Here is a 17,083-nt window from a genome sequence, read left to right on the forward strand (position 1 = left end):
TGATAGATGTCTGCACAATGGGTAAATTCAAGCATGGGGATTTAAAAAAAGGGGCTTTCAGAGTTCACCAAAACAAAACTTCAGGGCGAATGGCAAGCTTATGAAAAATGATGCATTTCATCATAAAGCTTTTTCTTGAACAAGCTAGAATCTTAACTTTTCTTTTTTAAAGCAAATACACTGGAACAGTGTCTACATATTTTTATAACCCACACTAGAGCATGCAAGAAACACAATCAAGAAGGAGCATCCAGATCACAGCTTGCTCGATTCAGAATGTCAGAAACAATCCTTTCAAACCTTTGCCTATGTTCTAGCATACAAGAATGGGTTACCTTCTACTTGTCCAGTGATGCAACTGTTCTGCCCACCACCACGTCTTGTGACTGTACCTGCTAATCAGGTAGAAGTCACAGTCTCTAAAAATGTCAGGGAGAGAAGGCAGAAGAGCTTATGAAAATGACAAAAGTTTCAAGCATACATTGAGCAGCAATACAGATGGAATTTATGTCCTTCCACATTATTCTGCACAAATTCAAGCACAGGAAGACCGCCACTCATTCTTCAACCATGTTTACTTCCAATGAGGATGACTAGTCTGTGATAGAAGCTTCGGTTAGCACTTATGTTCAGCAGTATTATCCATAACAGAATAACTGGATTTAGGCTGCAATCTTGTGAATACTTATTTCTGAATAAATTTGAACAGATTTCACTGTTAAACTAATGTTCAGTGTGTATGTATGTTTACTCAGAAGACACTTAAACTGATTATGTTCAGTGGGAATAAGTCCTTGGAAGTATTCAGAGGATTGAGGCCTTAGTCAAACAGAAAGGTACTGGCTTAAATCCAATACTTCAGGGTAAGTGGTTGTGAATTTGCTCAAAGCAGTGAGCTTGACAATTGATCCCCAAGACCATTTTACCATACGAAAATGTGAGTTACTGGAGTAAATGGTGAGTGTGAAATCCATAATGAAGTGGTTTTCTGGTTGTTTTCCCACAAACTCAAACTAAAGTTCATCATGCTGCAAAGTTTGAAAGGTTTGCATGATGATTAGCTCCGATGTAGGCCACTTTCACACCCTACATTTATTCCACTATTACTCCACTTTAAACAATCATGGCCTCCCAAAAGAATCCCGGGAAGTGCAGTTGGTGAAGGGTGCTGAGTGTTGTTAGGAGACCTCCTCACAAAGCTGCAGTTCCCAGCATTCTCTGGGGAAAGGGACTGACAGTTAAACCATTCAGGGAACTATAGCTCTGTGAGGGGAATAGGGATCTCCTAAGAACTTTCAGCACCCTTCACAAACTACAGCTTGCAGGATTCTTTGGGAGAAGCCATGAGTGTTTAAAGTGGAATAAAGCAGGCACCTTCTGCTTTAATTTTTAAACACCTTCTGAAAGCCTTTATGTTCCACCAGGCTTATGCAGGCAATTAAGATGTCTTTTTGCAATAACTGAAGTTTGTTTTTACTGTATTTTTAATTGTTTTTACTGTCCTTTCTTTGTTTTAGTTTGTTTTTACTTGTTGTAAACTGCGTTGATGGTTTTAAACAAAATAGCAGTATACATATATATTATAAATAAACAAATAAATTCACTAACAGGCAAAAACCTTGCGGTTTAAGAATGTACCTATAGCCAACAGATATTTCTATCAAACTTTAAAAAGCGGGGAAATTAGGCAGCTATAGTGAATGCACCAGGACAGCAGGAAACCTGACCTCCTCTCTGAGATATACTGCTCTACAAATTTGTAAAAGTGCAAACACAATTTGGGTTGGTCTTTCACAGTCCAATCCACTTCCTGTGCAGCTTGGGCACTGGGCAGAGGGGAAGCCCCTTTCCTTTCCAAAAGGAAAACATTGTCAACAGTATCATTCTTTTTCAGCATTCCCCCCATCTTTTTATTCTACAGCAGGCACATGTAGTCTCCCACCCAAATTTAAACCAAAGCTGTCCCTGGCCACATCCACACCAGATCTTTATTCCACTTTAGACAGTCATGGCTTCCCCCAAAGAATCCTGGGAAGAGTAATTAGTGAAGGGTGCTGAGAGTTGCTAGAAGATGCCCTGTTCCCCTCACAGAACTTCAGTCATAGCGGCTGACTATTAAACCAGTCTGGCCACTGGAGCTCTGTCAGGGGAATAGGAGTCTCCTCTCAGCACCCTTCACAAACTACACTTCCCAGGATTCTCTGGAGGAAGCCATGACTGTCTCATGTGAAATCAAAGTCTGGTGTGGGTGTGGCCCGTTGATTAGCCAAGCCAAGCAGCTCAGAGTCTGGCTTTTAGAACACTGAGAGTTGGTTCTTACTGAGTATGTCCCGGCTTATCATTAAGTTCAATGCTAAATTTCTTAAATTAATTAAAAATCAGCTAGGCATTTTTTAAACTTTTAAACTGCAAAAGATGAAGGTCAGAGTATGGAGCAAGGTCAGTAATATGATAACATGTACTCTGTGAACATGGCTGATTTTTAGTTAATTTCAATAAAATATGAGAACTCTTACAGAAAAAAGTCCAAAAGGAGTCTGGTTTTTCTCTCTTTCTTTTTACACTTTGAACTCTAGATTCTCTCTGACTGTTTTGTGTATCGCCATGAACATTTAGAGGGTTGTTAAGCAAGCATTTCTGAGTTCAGGACTATAAGTTTTGTAAGGTTTTGTTTTGAAATGAGCTTATGGAAAGCATCAGAATGACATTGGGGTATTTTCAATTTAACATTAAGGAATGCGAAAAATCCACACTGGCTATAGTATACAGCCACTCTTGTGGCTGTATAATAATAATAATAATAATATTGGAATAATGGTATGGTGTGAATGTGGCCCTAGGTACACAGTGAAGGACTTTACTGCAGATTCACTATGAACCAGTAATGGTTATTGGTTAGTTTCAGCACACAAACTGTTAATGTGCTATTAGGATGAAATTATTTCCAAGTTCTTTGATGTATCTAGATCGTGCATTAGGTTGTTCATCACATGCTAAATCAAAGAATGACAACTTTAGACTCATGTAAATGTTTATGTTCTTTAGAAACATTTTCCATCTACTATATAGGCAGAAGGCCTATTCGTATTGGTTTTCACAGAAATTTGTACTGCTTGGGAAATACAAGTGAGTTTACAAGTTTTCACTACATGAGCCTTCAACAAGGTAAACAACTGTTACATTCTGATCGTATTAGCACTGTGCTGCGGTGGGGAAGCGTGTTTGAAAATGGTAAAGAATATTTATCTGATATATCACTGAATCAATCTATGACAAAAATGGTTGCCAGCAACAGATCAATCGTAAAGCAGTAATCTACTGTATGTACATTTTGCATAGGTCCAAATACTAAAAAAAATTTCCAGAATGAATTAATTATTAAACTAATATCCTGCCATTCCTCCTACAAAATCAGAGTGCTCATTCCTCCTAGGGACTCGAGACTATTCTTGGGCAGTCATCCATCCCAGTATGGCTCATGATTGTTGCGCTTCCAAGATAGAACTCTAATCCAGTGCCTTTCATTCTCTGGGCCTGCTGCACACTGCTTGTGGATTATCAGGCTTACTGGTTTTATCATTTTAATACATTTATATCCTGCCCCATCAAAGGACCAGACATGTTTGGTTCATGAGTAGACATGGTCCTATCTACTATGTAAAAAATTATCACAGGAATCACAGCATTATACAAAGAATGAAGCTCTCCAAACTCCTACAATGTAACTAATAATTGTTTGCTGGGAAAACTATATTTAAAGTAGCTTGAAATCAGAAGATATACAGGTTGCTCCAAGCCGAACCCTTTTGGGGGAAGTACAGGGGGTTGGAGCAAGGAGGAGGGGAAGGGAATGATCCATTGTGCAAGCTGTCTTTTGCTTGTGCATTGCTGGATACAATCCAAATCAATACTGAAAGTTCCCTTGTGGGGTGCAAAGGGAGGGGGGATATGCTCCATAGGCAAAGAGGGGCACAATCCTCTCTGATTGCTATAAGTGTGTATTTTAAATAGACATATGATAATCTGCTTTCATACCTTTGTAAATAAAATAAAATAAAATAAAATAATAAAATAAAATATGAAGCAAACCTAACTGGATTGGATAGCTTGGAAACTCACTCTGTCTCAGCCGAAGCTACCTAATAGAACTGCTGGGATGAAAGAATAAGAGATAGCTATAGATATAAATATAAATTTGAAATATTTTATACACTGAAAATGGTTAATAGAGTAATGTGGTCCACAACATTTTTCATCAAGAGCACGGATCAATGAAATTTTGTTGAGAATTCCCGTTTGCTTCAATCTTTAAACTAGAGGGGTTGGGGTTGGGGGAGGAAGCTTTTGCTCAGAACTTTGACCATTCCTGGTGTGGTGGTTGTTATATGCCTTCAAGTCGATTACGACTTATGGCAACCCTATGAATTTGTTTTGGATATATTCATAGGGTTTTCATGGTATTCAGAGGTAGTTTACCATTACCTTCTTCTAAGCCTGCGGCACCTAACCAGACCTGACCCTGCTTAGCTTCTGAGATCAGATGAGATCGGGTGTGTTCAGGGTAGTATGGCCATAAGCAACCATTCCTGTAGTATACCAAAATTCTCTAGTTGTTAGTATGACCAGTGCTCCCAATTCAATTAATGCAGAATAATATCTGACATCTAAATTAACTCAGATTTAGTACCAGCTAACAAAGACATCCTCTGCACATCACAGTAAACCATAGTTAATGGTCTGCCATGAATGTGCCAATCTCTCCTGCTCAAGCAAACTACAGTCAACATGCCAAGGTTTCAACATAATGCTAAACCAGGGGCATCACTACCGGGGTGCGGAGGGTGCAGCCCGCACCCGGGTGTCACCATGAGGGGGGTGACACCCAGAGCCGCCCCGCCCTGGGCCATTGCCCGGCAAGGCTGCTCCAACTCCTCCTCAGAGGTGGGCGGGTGGGCGAGACCAGGAGCAGCGTCGGTGGGGCGAGGGAGGTGCGCCGGCATTCCCAGGCCTTCTCCGGCTGGGTGCCCCTCTGGCGCACACCCTCCCAGGGGCATGCACGGGGTGGCTGGCCTTGAGTGCGCGCACACGCACATGCAAGCCCAACCATCTCGTTCATGCCCCTGGGAGGGCACGCACCGGAGGTCCGCACCCCCCCGCACTCCTGCTAGTGACGCCGCTGTGCTAAACCAGGGGTTATGGTTTGTTCTCCCATATCCTATCAGGGAGAAGCAAAGCAGATGAAATTGGAATCATTAACTTGTTTATCATGATATGTGAACTGGGCTAATTACTGACTTTGGCTGACATATGTGTCACAACTGATATGGAAAGAAAATCAGGTCAGTTTGCATTTTAGTGTGAACCTGTCTAATTTGCACTTCCTGAAAAAAAATGTGAACTGCAATGGAGCTATCCTTTGAAATTCACACTTGAATTTTGCCATGCAGCTCTCCAACTAAAAATGTGTACAAAAATGCAAATATTAGGGGCAAGTATGCATATTAAAGAAACATACAAAAATACATTAAATTAGGGGGAATGTCTTGTAAAAATGTGCACCAAGATGCTGATGAAGTTTGTGAGGACGTTAAAAAAAACATGGACAAATGTGGCAAGAATAAGATTGGGAAAATGAGAAAAACAGAAACTGATAGATTCATCCATCCCTAGTCACAACATCAGCCAATCTTACATTAGAACTTCATTTTTGCTGCAATCCTAGCTATAAAGCAGTGATGCCTCTTACTCAGTCCATATGATGACATCATAACAATTGGATAAAGACAATAAGGCTCTATGTGAATGCAAGTGTGGGGAGGGTCATTTAAGTTATATAAGCTGAAAAGAAGGCTCTGAATAAGTAAAATGTTAACACATCATAACGTGACAAAAATAATCACATTTGCTGAGGTAGGACAGGTATGATTTTTTTTTTTAAATGAGTTTGCTAAAGCCAGTTTGCTGTGACATATTAGAAATCCAGAGTTTGACAGTTCTATAATTTATCTATTTTGGCTTGCGGCTATTAGAATAAGAAAGAAATAAGTCACATATTTCAAGATAAAAGTCATTCAGCTGCCAATCTTATTAATTGTGACTGCTGTTAAAAGGCAACTAAAAGTTCAGTGTGGTATTAAACCTTGTTAGATTATTGCAACAAGAGCTTTCTTAGGCAACAGCCTATTTCATCAGTTGTGCATGCTGCAGTAACTGAGATGTAAGGTGTCACAGCAGATTTTGTCTTCCTATAAAGTATCATGAATAATGATACTTTATTGGCTCTGATGTATATACTTCTATGTCTACTATCTACACAAAGTATTATCTTGTCTGGGTTATCTTCTACTAAAATCTTAACAAAGCATAATTATCTTTCCAAGTAATTCAAATTATTCAGTGATGGTACAATTCCCTTTTCTTTGCCATCAAAATGTTTGGCTGTTCAACAAATACCAAAAAGGACAGGACACTGTCAATCCATGGACACTGAAGGTCTTCTGGAGTAAAACCCTGGAGCAACTGATTTGGTTATGTGGAAATAATGAAGCCAAAATAGATTAGATTGTTCATAGATCTTAGAAGAAATTATTCATTTTCTATCATAAGATATTAATCATGCAACTCTGAAAGGGATAAATTGAGTCCAAATTTCTTTTTCTTCTAAAGAAGATTTTAGGATGCAACAAATGAGCTACTCCCCCCCACTAACAAGAAAACCACAAAGTATTACTTTGACCAGTTTCTCGTGGTTTCCCACATGCACGTTTTCTTGGTTTGAGAACACTGGGGTGGCATGAATGGAACCAGAGATGAATAAACAATGAAGCACAGAGGGACAACTGCACACTTACTTTAGGAAACCCAGTATCAACTTTCAACTGAATAACTCTCAAGCTCTTACAGTTAAAAAGAAGAAACTGGAAATTGAAGAGATATATCTGATTAAGAGTCAGAAACCAAGGAGGTTCCACTTACGGTTGCTAGCTAGCTTTTTTGGGGGGGAGGGTGCTCATGTGCCTTTAAATGCTGCATGATAAACAGGGCTTCAGCAGGTGAAGCTTTTCTCATTATGCCAGAAAATTCTTTGCCTACTAAATTCATGCTTGCCATACAACCGCTGAAAGACTCATGTTAAAGACTAATTGATTCATATCATAGGATCATAGAATATTAGAATTGGAAGAGGCCATCAAGTCCAACCCTGCTCAATGCAAGAATCCAACTTAAAGCATAACTTACAGGTGGCTGTCCAGCTGCCTCTTTTTTTTTTTTTTCAATAATTTTTATTCAGATTTTCATAAAACATACAAGACAAAATCATAAAACATTCAAAGACAAAAAACAAAATCAAAAATAGTTAAACAAAAAGAAAAAAAGAAAAAAAAAACAAAAATAAAAAATAAAGAGTAAAATATTGACTTCCCATTTGTCAAAGATCAAATCAGTTATAAGTCTATAATATATAACAATCCTGTCTCTTAAGTCATATTATAAAATCACTTTCCTCCAGTAGTTATCTTACTTAATCATCAAATCTCATAAACATTACTTTATTCTTTCCACAAAAAGTCAAAGAGAGGTTTCAATTCTTTAAGAAATATATCTATCAATTTTTTTTTCCAGATAAGCATATCGATTAATCCATCTCATTACTAATTATGATAATCTTATTGTCATAACCATAGTCAAAATAAACATTTCAATTAATCCATCACATCAGAATCTGTTAGGTTCAGTAATTTCAGTAGCCATTGTTCTATTATCCCTATTAGTTCCATTTTCCATCTTCCATCTTCAGTAGTCTTGTTAAGTCCAGTAATTTCAGTATCCAATCTTCCATTATCAGTATTCCATAATAATCTTGCTGTCAAAGCCATAGTCATATAGTAAGAGTCTGATGGGAATTACCTCTATCCCAAATATTTTCTTGCCATCCATTCTGAATAGGTTGCTGAAATACTGCTGTAAAATCATATCTCTGTTCTTTTTTTCAAAATACACTGGGTCATCTCTTGAAAGTTTTTCCATTGTCACATGGCTGCAGTTAATTCCATAGATTTTCTCTATATTGGGCTCCATCACATCATTCCAGTCCAGAAGATTATCCATGCCATTGATAACTTTATCTCTAGAATCTTCATTAATTTCTTCAGAGATAACATTGAGTTCCAAACAATAGATTTTATTTCTAAAGTCCATAGACTCCAAATCTTGTTCCTGTTCCACGTTTGTTCCAATCTCCGGGATCTCCTCTCTCACAGGGACCCCTGTTCCAGTCTCCAGGGTCTCCTCTCTCACAGGGACCCCTGTTCCAGTCTCCAGGGTCTCCTCTCTCACAAGGACCCCTATGTCTTTAATCTCCTGTGTCTCCAAACAATAGATTTTGTTTCTAAAGTCCATAGACTCCAAATCTTTTTCCTGTTCCACGTTTGTTCCAATCTCCGGGGTCTCCTCTCTCACAGGGACCCCTTCCAGGGTCACCTCTCTCACAGGGACCCCTATATCTTTAATCTCCTGCTTCATTTTACTCAATTCAATTTTCAGCTCCTTACAACCCTGTCGCAGGTTTTGTTTCGTTATCTCAATCTCATCCATTATTTTCTGAAACATAGTTATTTCCAGCTTCTCAGCCACTTTCTTAATTGCCATTTTAAAAGAAAAATATAGGAAAACCACTTCTTATTTCAGCAACAGTTGGGTTAATACTCCAAACTTGGTGACATCACAGTATAAACAGAGCAGACAGCCTTATCTCTCCATGCTTAAGTAAACAAAATGCAGTTCCCAGGATCGAAACAATTAATGGCGGTCGTCAGGAAACAGATTCGTCAAAATAAAATAGACCAAAAAGAGAGTAGTCTCAGACAATATAATATTCTTCAAAATAAAAATCTGGAATAGAAATCCCTCTTCTGTGTATATCTTTAGAATGCAAATCCAGGACAGCTTTTTGCAACAAAAACAGAGATAAGCTATTAATTAGTGAGTAGCAGAGAGAAGTTATGGCTCCCCAGTGAGATGTCAAAAACCGATCAATCTGGCAAATCTCTTTTAAACAGCAACAATTTAAGTCAAGTAAAAGAAAAATATAGAAAGAAGGGTGCTTGCCTGTTAGTGCGTTCTCTCTTAGAAGATAAGATGAACGTTCGCTTTATCAGATAGAGCTTGTTGTTGAAAATCCGTCCCACCTTCGTCGGCTGGACCTCGTCCCATAAATTAATGAGATCTGGTCGTCCCAACAAAAATAGGCTTTGAGGTTAATCTCTTCGTTTCTCCCTACCCGGGAGAAGTTTAATCAGTCAAAAAAAAAAAAATCTGACTGATATATCTGAATAAGCTTCTTTTGAGGCAGGAGCCCGTCTCAAAAGCAGGCACAGGCTAAGTCACCCTTCCCCAGCTGTCCAGCTGCCTCTTGAATGCCTCCAGTGTTGGAGAGCCCACCACTTCCCTAGGCGATTGGTTCCATGTCTGTGCCACTCTAACAGTTAAGAAGTTTTACTTGATGCTCAGGTGAAATCTGGCTTCCTGTAAGTTGTGCCCTTACTTCATAACAGGGGCATCACTACCGGGGTGTGGGGGGTGCAGATCGCACCCGGGTGACACCATGAGAGGGGTGACACCCAGAGCCGCACCCCCTGCACTCCCGCTAGTGACGCCGCTGTCCCCCGGCACCCGGTCCGGTGGGCGCCGAAAGCAGGTGCCTGCTCGCTGGTGGTGAAGCCTGGACGGGCCTTCCACCGTCAGCGTGGAGCATGGCAAGCGTGCGTGCGTGCGACCAACCACCCCTGTCCATGCCCCTGGGAGGGCGCGCACCGGAGGTCCACATCCCCCCGCACTCCCGCTAGTGACGCCGCTGCTTCATAACCTGCACTCTGGGATTATAGAGAAGAGATGGCTAAACATGTTCAGTTCTTTCAGTCTCTCCTCATAAGGCTTTCTTTCCAGTTCCCTGAATCTCCTTGTTGCTCTCCTCTGAACTTGTTCCAGTTTGTCTGCCTCCTTCTTAAAGTGCGGTGTCCATAACTGGATGCAGTACTCAAGATGAGGCCCAGCCAGCGCCAAGTTGAGGGGAACTAGTACTTCACAGAACTATACTTCTGTTAAAGCAGCCTAAAATAGCATTTGGCTTTTTTTGCAGCGACATCGCACTGTTGGCTCATATTCACATAATATAATTAGAATTTATTGCATGGTCTCCTGTCATCCAGCATACTATTTGTTCCCTGACATACAAATGTTGGCCAAACAAGAAACAAAAGATTACCATGAACATGGGTGTATGTATACAGGTGTGCATATACTAACAATCAACAATAAAAAATAAATGTAAAAAGTATATGAATACCAGAAGAGACAACTACTGCTAAATTAATCCATAATGTTATTAAAGAGGATTCAAATGCAGTCACAGAGTATTATGTGAAGTGATGTGAGATATGCAGTCTCTGGAATGCTATCAAACAGTCTATAAATCCACCATTGTTAGATATAGTAACATAAGTCTATTAGGAAGATTTGGTCCATGTAGCTAGAATCTTGAGTCAACAGGAATGCCTGACTACCCCCATTTCAACTAAGCAATTTTAGTCATAAAACTACAATGTGGAACATTCAAGATTCTTCAGCATGATGCATCCTAAAATCAGGGGAAAAGACATGCACTCTCCATCTGCAACAAAATCCCAATTACAAACATAGGGTGGTATCCAATGAAGTCACACTCAGAGTAGACCAATGACTAACATAAGTCAATTGATTTCAATGGGTTTATTGAGAGAATGACTTAGATGGATATGACCCCAAATACTTGACAATTCTTAAACGTCTTTAATGAATGATCCATGCCAGTGATCCATTTATTTTTCCACCATTGTGGATTAACTACATAACTAAAAATATGCAATAAAGTGTACAGGATCACCAACAATATATACTGACTAAAGAGCTATTCCATTCTCACCGCTGTAGTTTGTCAACAAGCTTCTGCTGCTTTTAAAAAACTAGTGGTACAATCTGGTTTAATTAACAACAGCTATATGGTGACTAGTGTTACATTCATTTTTGAGTGTTTGATTTTTAATGTGAAAGTTGCAATAGGAGGCAGCGTTCATTAAACATTTTTTAACTTTTTTCATACATTTTTCCACACCTGTTCATAGCAATTGTTTTCCCAATTTTCTGCCGCATTAGCACCTTTAAAAAAAGTTGAAAGGGTTTGCCACATGATCCTAGCCAATCAGGAATCATGCAGTCAATTTAACAACTACCTATCACATAACGAATAAGTTTGGCTATGTGATAATGTCACTAGAAGGTAAATGCAGTCAGAGTTTGGTATTCATCCTGTTCTGGATAGGATTGCATTCCTCCTGAAGGCTTGGGTTTGCCTTTTTTGGATTGTTACTGGTCCAGCTCTGCTCTTGGATGTTCAGGCGGCACCTATTGCCAGGAGTGCTTTTAATCTGCTTGAGTTTACATGCCACTTGCAGCCTGGGGAAAGATCTTGTTGCTGTAATCCATGCCTCATACTTTCCAAGTTATAATGTGCTTTATATGGGGCTGCCTCTGAAACATTTTTGGAAACTGTAGCTAGTCTAGAATGTGGCAGATAGGTTATTAACCCAGGCTTGTGTCTGTGATCATACTGCATCTGTGTACAAAGATTTGCACTGACTTCCAGCTGGTTTCTAGGCACAATATGAAATATTGGTGCTTACCTTTAAAACCCTAAATGGGGTATTTGCAGATATCCTTCTCCCATATGAACCTGTCCACACTGCAGTCATCACTGGCAGTCCTATTTTGTGTCCCTTTGCTTTCTTTTTTTTTTCAATTAATTTTTATTCAAATTTTCAAAACCAAAACAATACAAAAAGAAAAAACACTTTTTGTATTGTTTTGGTTTTGAAAATTTGAATAAAAATTAATTGTCCCTTTGCTTTCTAATGTGAGGCAGGTGGTGGTGGTTGGCTATGGATAGGGCCTCCTTAATCATGTTGCCCAAATGCTGAGACTCATAGTGCCAGGCTATGGTCTGAAGGCACATGAGACCAGCACCCTGCTGAAGCTAAGCAGGATCAGGTGTGGTCAGTGCCTGGATGGGAGACCATCTGGGAACCCATATGTAAGCCGCCTTGGGTTTCTATCATGAAAAGAAAGGCAGGGTATAAATGTAATAAATAATAAATAAATAATAGACTAGCCACTTTAAGTTCTTTTAAAGTCAGATTTGTGCCAGTTTATTCATTTCATAGACACTGATCTGCTTGACCTATGTAAACATATATCATGTTAGAAGATGTGCAAGTGAATGAACCCTTAATTGTGTGGTTCACGTTGTTTGGTGTCATGATAAGAGCAGAGTTAACACTATTGTTTGTAGCAATGGTTTGTTCCAGGATTTATATGATTCAGGATGTACGCTAGGTTAAGGTTTTATGTTTAAAAGGCAGAATCCTTAACATAATACAAATGCTTCAAGAGTAGAATGCTCTTGTTCTAGCTTCTAAACATTTGCCACTCTTTGGAGATCCCTTACAAGAGGATCCATGAACAGCATCTTCGAATCTAACAAAATCTGGAATCTCTAACAGACTTCCTAGGCTTCTAGCTGCACTTCCATTATTATTTTCATAACATCACCTGTTTTAAATTTATGCAACTTATATTATTTAAAGTCTTTATATAATTTCTCTCTATCTCCAACTTGTATAGTTGAATCCAGAATATGTACCAGCATCCTCACAGTTAAAAAGCAAAAGTGTTCCTAATAGATTTAAACTATTTTCTGTAACAATTGTGAGTGTACAGATTGTGTTTGACCAATATTAATGAAATAACATGTGGATATATTTTAATCATCTTTATGAATAAATATTAGTTCAGCAGTAATCTTTTTGTTTTCTCTTGGTTATTTGTTGCCTGATGACAGTGGACTTGACTGAAAATACCTACTAGCCATTTTCATTTTGATTGACTGCAATGCATATACATTGCCCTGATATGCAAATTAAAACCTTGTTAATTGCTACAATTTTATAAAAGTTACAAATGCCATTATAGTGTGTACTGTCGGACTGCAAAACAAACCAGTATGCCACAGCGAACCACAGCTTCCTGTGATATCAAACTGGGAACTATGATTAATGGTTTGTTCAGAACCCATTAACCAAAATTCCTGGTTCAAATCTATCAGGAATCTATGGTGGACTATGGCTTCCTGGTTTGTTTTGCCACACACAAAGGGAGGAGCAAAACAGAAGCAAAGGGGCTGCATGCAGGTCATGTATATCCTGGTTTATTAAGCCAGGATTTGATCATCCAAATGTGGCCTTAGGGTTTCTGGGTGAGCAATCTCTTCATGAGCCAGATTAATGACTTCACGAGCCAATAATGTCCAACCATTTTTACAGTGTACAACCATTGTGATCATGTGACAAAGCCACCATGAATTACCATTTTGCTGGGCTAGTGTCCAGTCTTGTGAATGCTCGAACCTAATGCTGAGATTATGGTTCAATCCATATTGCAAAGATTTTCCGGAAAGCAATCACTTATTATATTAATATAGGTTGAGGTGTTCACAGGACCAGTTCATTATAGCAAAAATAAATTAAAACAACATAAAACCATCTTTGCGCTTGCTTCACTATATCAAAATTGAGTCACCTGTCCAAGTTTGTGGAACAGGAGAGACAAGGCAGGGTAAAGGGTGACATGAAAGTGGGCAAAGAAGGAGGTGACCCAAAGCTGAGCTGGGAAGAGGTCAGACAAGGCCCTGAGCCACATGAGATCAGGCGGTAGAGGCAGCATCTAGAAAAGCAGAAGAGCAAGCTGTAGACAAAGTTCAAGGCAGAATGCTGAGCTGCCTTTCAGCACATTCTTTCTGCAGCCCTCTAATAGAGTTACTGACAAATACTACTTTAGGTTCATGCAAAACAAAGCAGACACTTTTTAATCCACAATCTGGTACTTTCTTCCTCTACCATAAGCATATGTTGGCACCAGGCCATTCAGATGTCACTTGTCAGAAGTCTTAAAGGTACCCCCTCATTTCCTGTTTAGCATTGAATTCATGGTTCTAATCTAAACTCTAACATAAGATGAGCTCCTCCATATATTAAACCATGCCTCTGAATACTTTATAAATCATTATGATTGCAATGTGATGCAAAACAGAGAAGAAAAGTGCATGCAGTACCCATAAGAGAGGTTTAAGAATATTATGATCCTATCACAGTAAAATCATCAAGCCCAAGGGAGGCAGATTGGTGGCTCAGGGGCTGAATCTGGTCTGCTAAGTGGTTTGCTGTAGGTCAAGATCTAGCCCAACCCTCTGCTGTAAGATATTCACATTAATTATTGCAGGGGAGGGACTATGGCTCAGTGGGACAATACATGCATTGCAAGAAGACGGTTCCAGGTTCAATCCCTGGCATCTTCAGTTAAAAAATAGATGAGATAGCAGGTGATGGGAAAGACCCTTGATGGCCACTGTAATACAGTATACAGTAACAGGCTAGGTTCAGGGCTGGGGAACATGTAGTCCAACAACTTCTGGAGAGCCACAACTCCCATCAACCCTTGCCATTGGCCATGCTGGCTGTGGCTAATAGGAGTTGGAGGTCAGCAAAATCTGGAGGGCCACAGGTTTCCCATCCTTGGGCTGGAGCGAGAAATAGTATGATTTTGCCTAAAGCAGCTTCCTATGTTTCCTAAGCCCATAATATGTGTATGGTATAAAATAGTTGCAACTTATCTTTTCAGTGAAACTCCTGGGGATGAGGATGAACAGATTGTTTGCCTTGCGCTCCAATTTTCTACCTTCCAACTACTTTTCATTTTTTGCTTCTGTTTGCCTCTCTGTCAAAATTGTTGGGTCTTTCACAGCTTTTCAAATGGTCTCAGTAAGGAGGGTCCTATAATACTTCCATGGCTGTGAAACCACCTGCACAGAATCTATTATTCAATATTAAATACTTTTGTCCCCCTACATTGCAAAATCATCCTAGAGTAGGCATCCTCTACTACTGTGTCAACATATTCTTGGTGACTTTTATGACTTTTGCAAGACTTAGGACACTTTTCCCCTTTGCCATTTGACAACTCTACTAACCCAGCGACGTCAAAAAAATTGCTAAACTGAGCATGAAAGTGTATAGCAGTAACATCTCAGAAGAGTAGCAAAAAAAGCAGAGATCTGTGTCACAATAAAGGAAGCTGTAATATTTTGTTTGGTTCGTTATTGGTTTTTTTATTATTATTATTGTATTTATATATTGTGCTTGTTTTTATCTTTTTGTACACCGCCCAGAGAGCCTTCGGGCTTAGGGCGGTATATAAATTAAACTAAATAAAATAAATAAATAAAAATATATTGCATCTTAGTTTTACTACTTTCCCCTAAGTAAGACTGGCATAATGTACGCTAATGCTAGGAGCCTCCGAACCAAGATGGGAGAACTGGAGTGCTTGGTCTTAGAGGAGAGCATTGATATAGTGAGCATAACGGAGACCTGGTGGAATGGAGAAAACCAGTGGGATATGGCTATCCCTGGATATAAACTATATCGGAAGGACAGGGAAGGACGTATTGGTGGCGGAGTCGCTCTATACGTGAAAGAAGGCATTGAATCCAGCAAGCTCGAAACCCCAAAAGAGGCAGACTCCTCCACAGAATCGTTGTGGGTGGTGATACCATGCCCCAGGAGGGACTTAATACTGGGAACGATCTATCGTCCCCCTGATCAAAATGCTCAGGGAGACCTTGAGATGAGATATGAAATTGAGGAAGCATCCAAACTAGGAAATGTGGTAGTAATGGGTGACTTCAACTACCCGGACATAGACTGGCCGCATATGTGTTCCAGTCATGACAAAGAAGCAAAGTTTCTAGATATTCTAAATGACTATTCCCTAGACCAGTTGGTCATGGAACCGACCAGAGGGACGGCAACCCTGGACTTAATCCTCAGTGGGGACCGGGACCTGGTGCGAGATGTAAGTGTTGTTGAACCGATTGGGAGCAGTGACCACAGTGCTATTAAATTAAACATACATGTAAATGGCCAATTGCCAAGAAAATCCAACACGGTCACATTTGACTTCAAAAGAGGAAACTTCACAAAAATGAGGGGATTGGTAAAAAGAAAGCTGAAAAACAAAGTCCAGAGGGTCACATCACTCGAAAATGCTTGGAAGTTGTTTAAAAACACTATATTAGAAGCTCAACTGGAGTGCATACCGCAGATCAGAAAAGGTACCGCCAGGGCCAAGAAGATGCCAGCATGGTTAACGAGCAAAGTCAAGGAAGCTCTTAGAGGCAAAAAGTCTTCCTTCAGAAAATGGAAGTCTTGTCCGAATGAAGAAAATAAAAAAGAACACAAACTCTGGCAAAAGAAATGCAAGAAGACAATAAGGGATGCTAAAAAAGAATTTGAGGAGCACATTGCTAAGAACATAAAAACCAACAACAAAAAATTCTATAAATACATTCAAAGCAGGAGACCATCTAGGGAGGCGATTGGACCCTTGGATGATAAGGGAGTCAAAGGTGTACTAAAGAATGATAAGGAGATTGCAGAGAAGCTAAATGAATTCTTTGCATTTGTCTTCACAGTGGAAGATATAGGGCAGATCCCTGAACCTGAACTAACATTTGCAGGAAGGGATTCTGAGGAACTGAGACAAATAGTGGTAACGAGAGAGGAAGTTCTAAGCTTAATGGACAATATAAAAACTGACAAATCACCAGGCCCGGATGGCATCCACCCGAGAGTTCTCAAAGAACTCAAATGTGAAATTGCTGATCTGCTAACTAAAATATGTAACTTGTCCCTCGGGTCCTCCTCCGTGCCTGAGGACTGGAAAGTGGCAAATGTAACGCCAATCTTCAAAAAGGGATCCAGAGGGGATCCCAGAAATTACAGGCCAGTTAGCTTAACTTCAGTCCCTGGAAAACTGGTAGAAAGTATTATTAAAGCTAGATTAACTAAGCACATAGAAGAACAAGCCTTGCTGAAGCAGAGCCAGCATGGCTTCTGCAAGGGAAAGTCCTGTCTCAGTAACCTATTAGAATTCTTTG

The 17,083-nt window shown here is 39.7% G+C and overlaps 1 protein-coding gene across 3 annotated transcripts in view; it reads right to left on the bottom strand.

The window, feature by feature from the left end:
• Positions 1 to 17,083, bottom strand: part of NFATC1 (nuclear factor of activated T cells 1) — a 205,727-nt gene that overhangs the window by 49,452 nt on the left and 139,192 nt on the right. The window lies entirely within an intron of this gene.

This window comes from Rhineura floridana, chromosome 1 (assembly GCF_030035675.1).
Source record: "Rhineura floridana isolate rRhiFlo1 chromosome 1, rRhiFlo1.hap2, whole genome shotgun sequence".
NCBI classification, from domain to species: domain Eukaryota; kingdom Metazoa; phylum Chordata; class Lepidosauria; order Squamata; family Rhineuridae; genus Rhineura; species Rhineura floridana.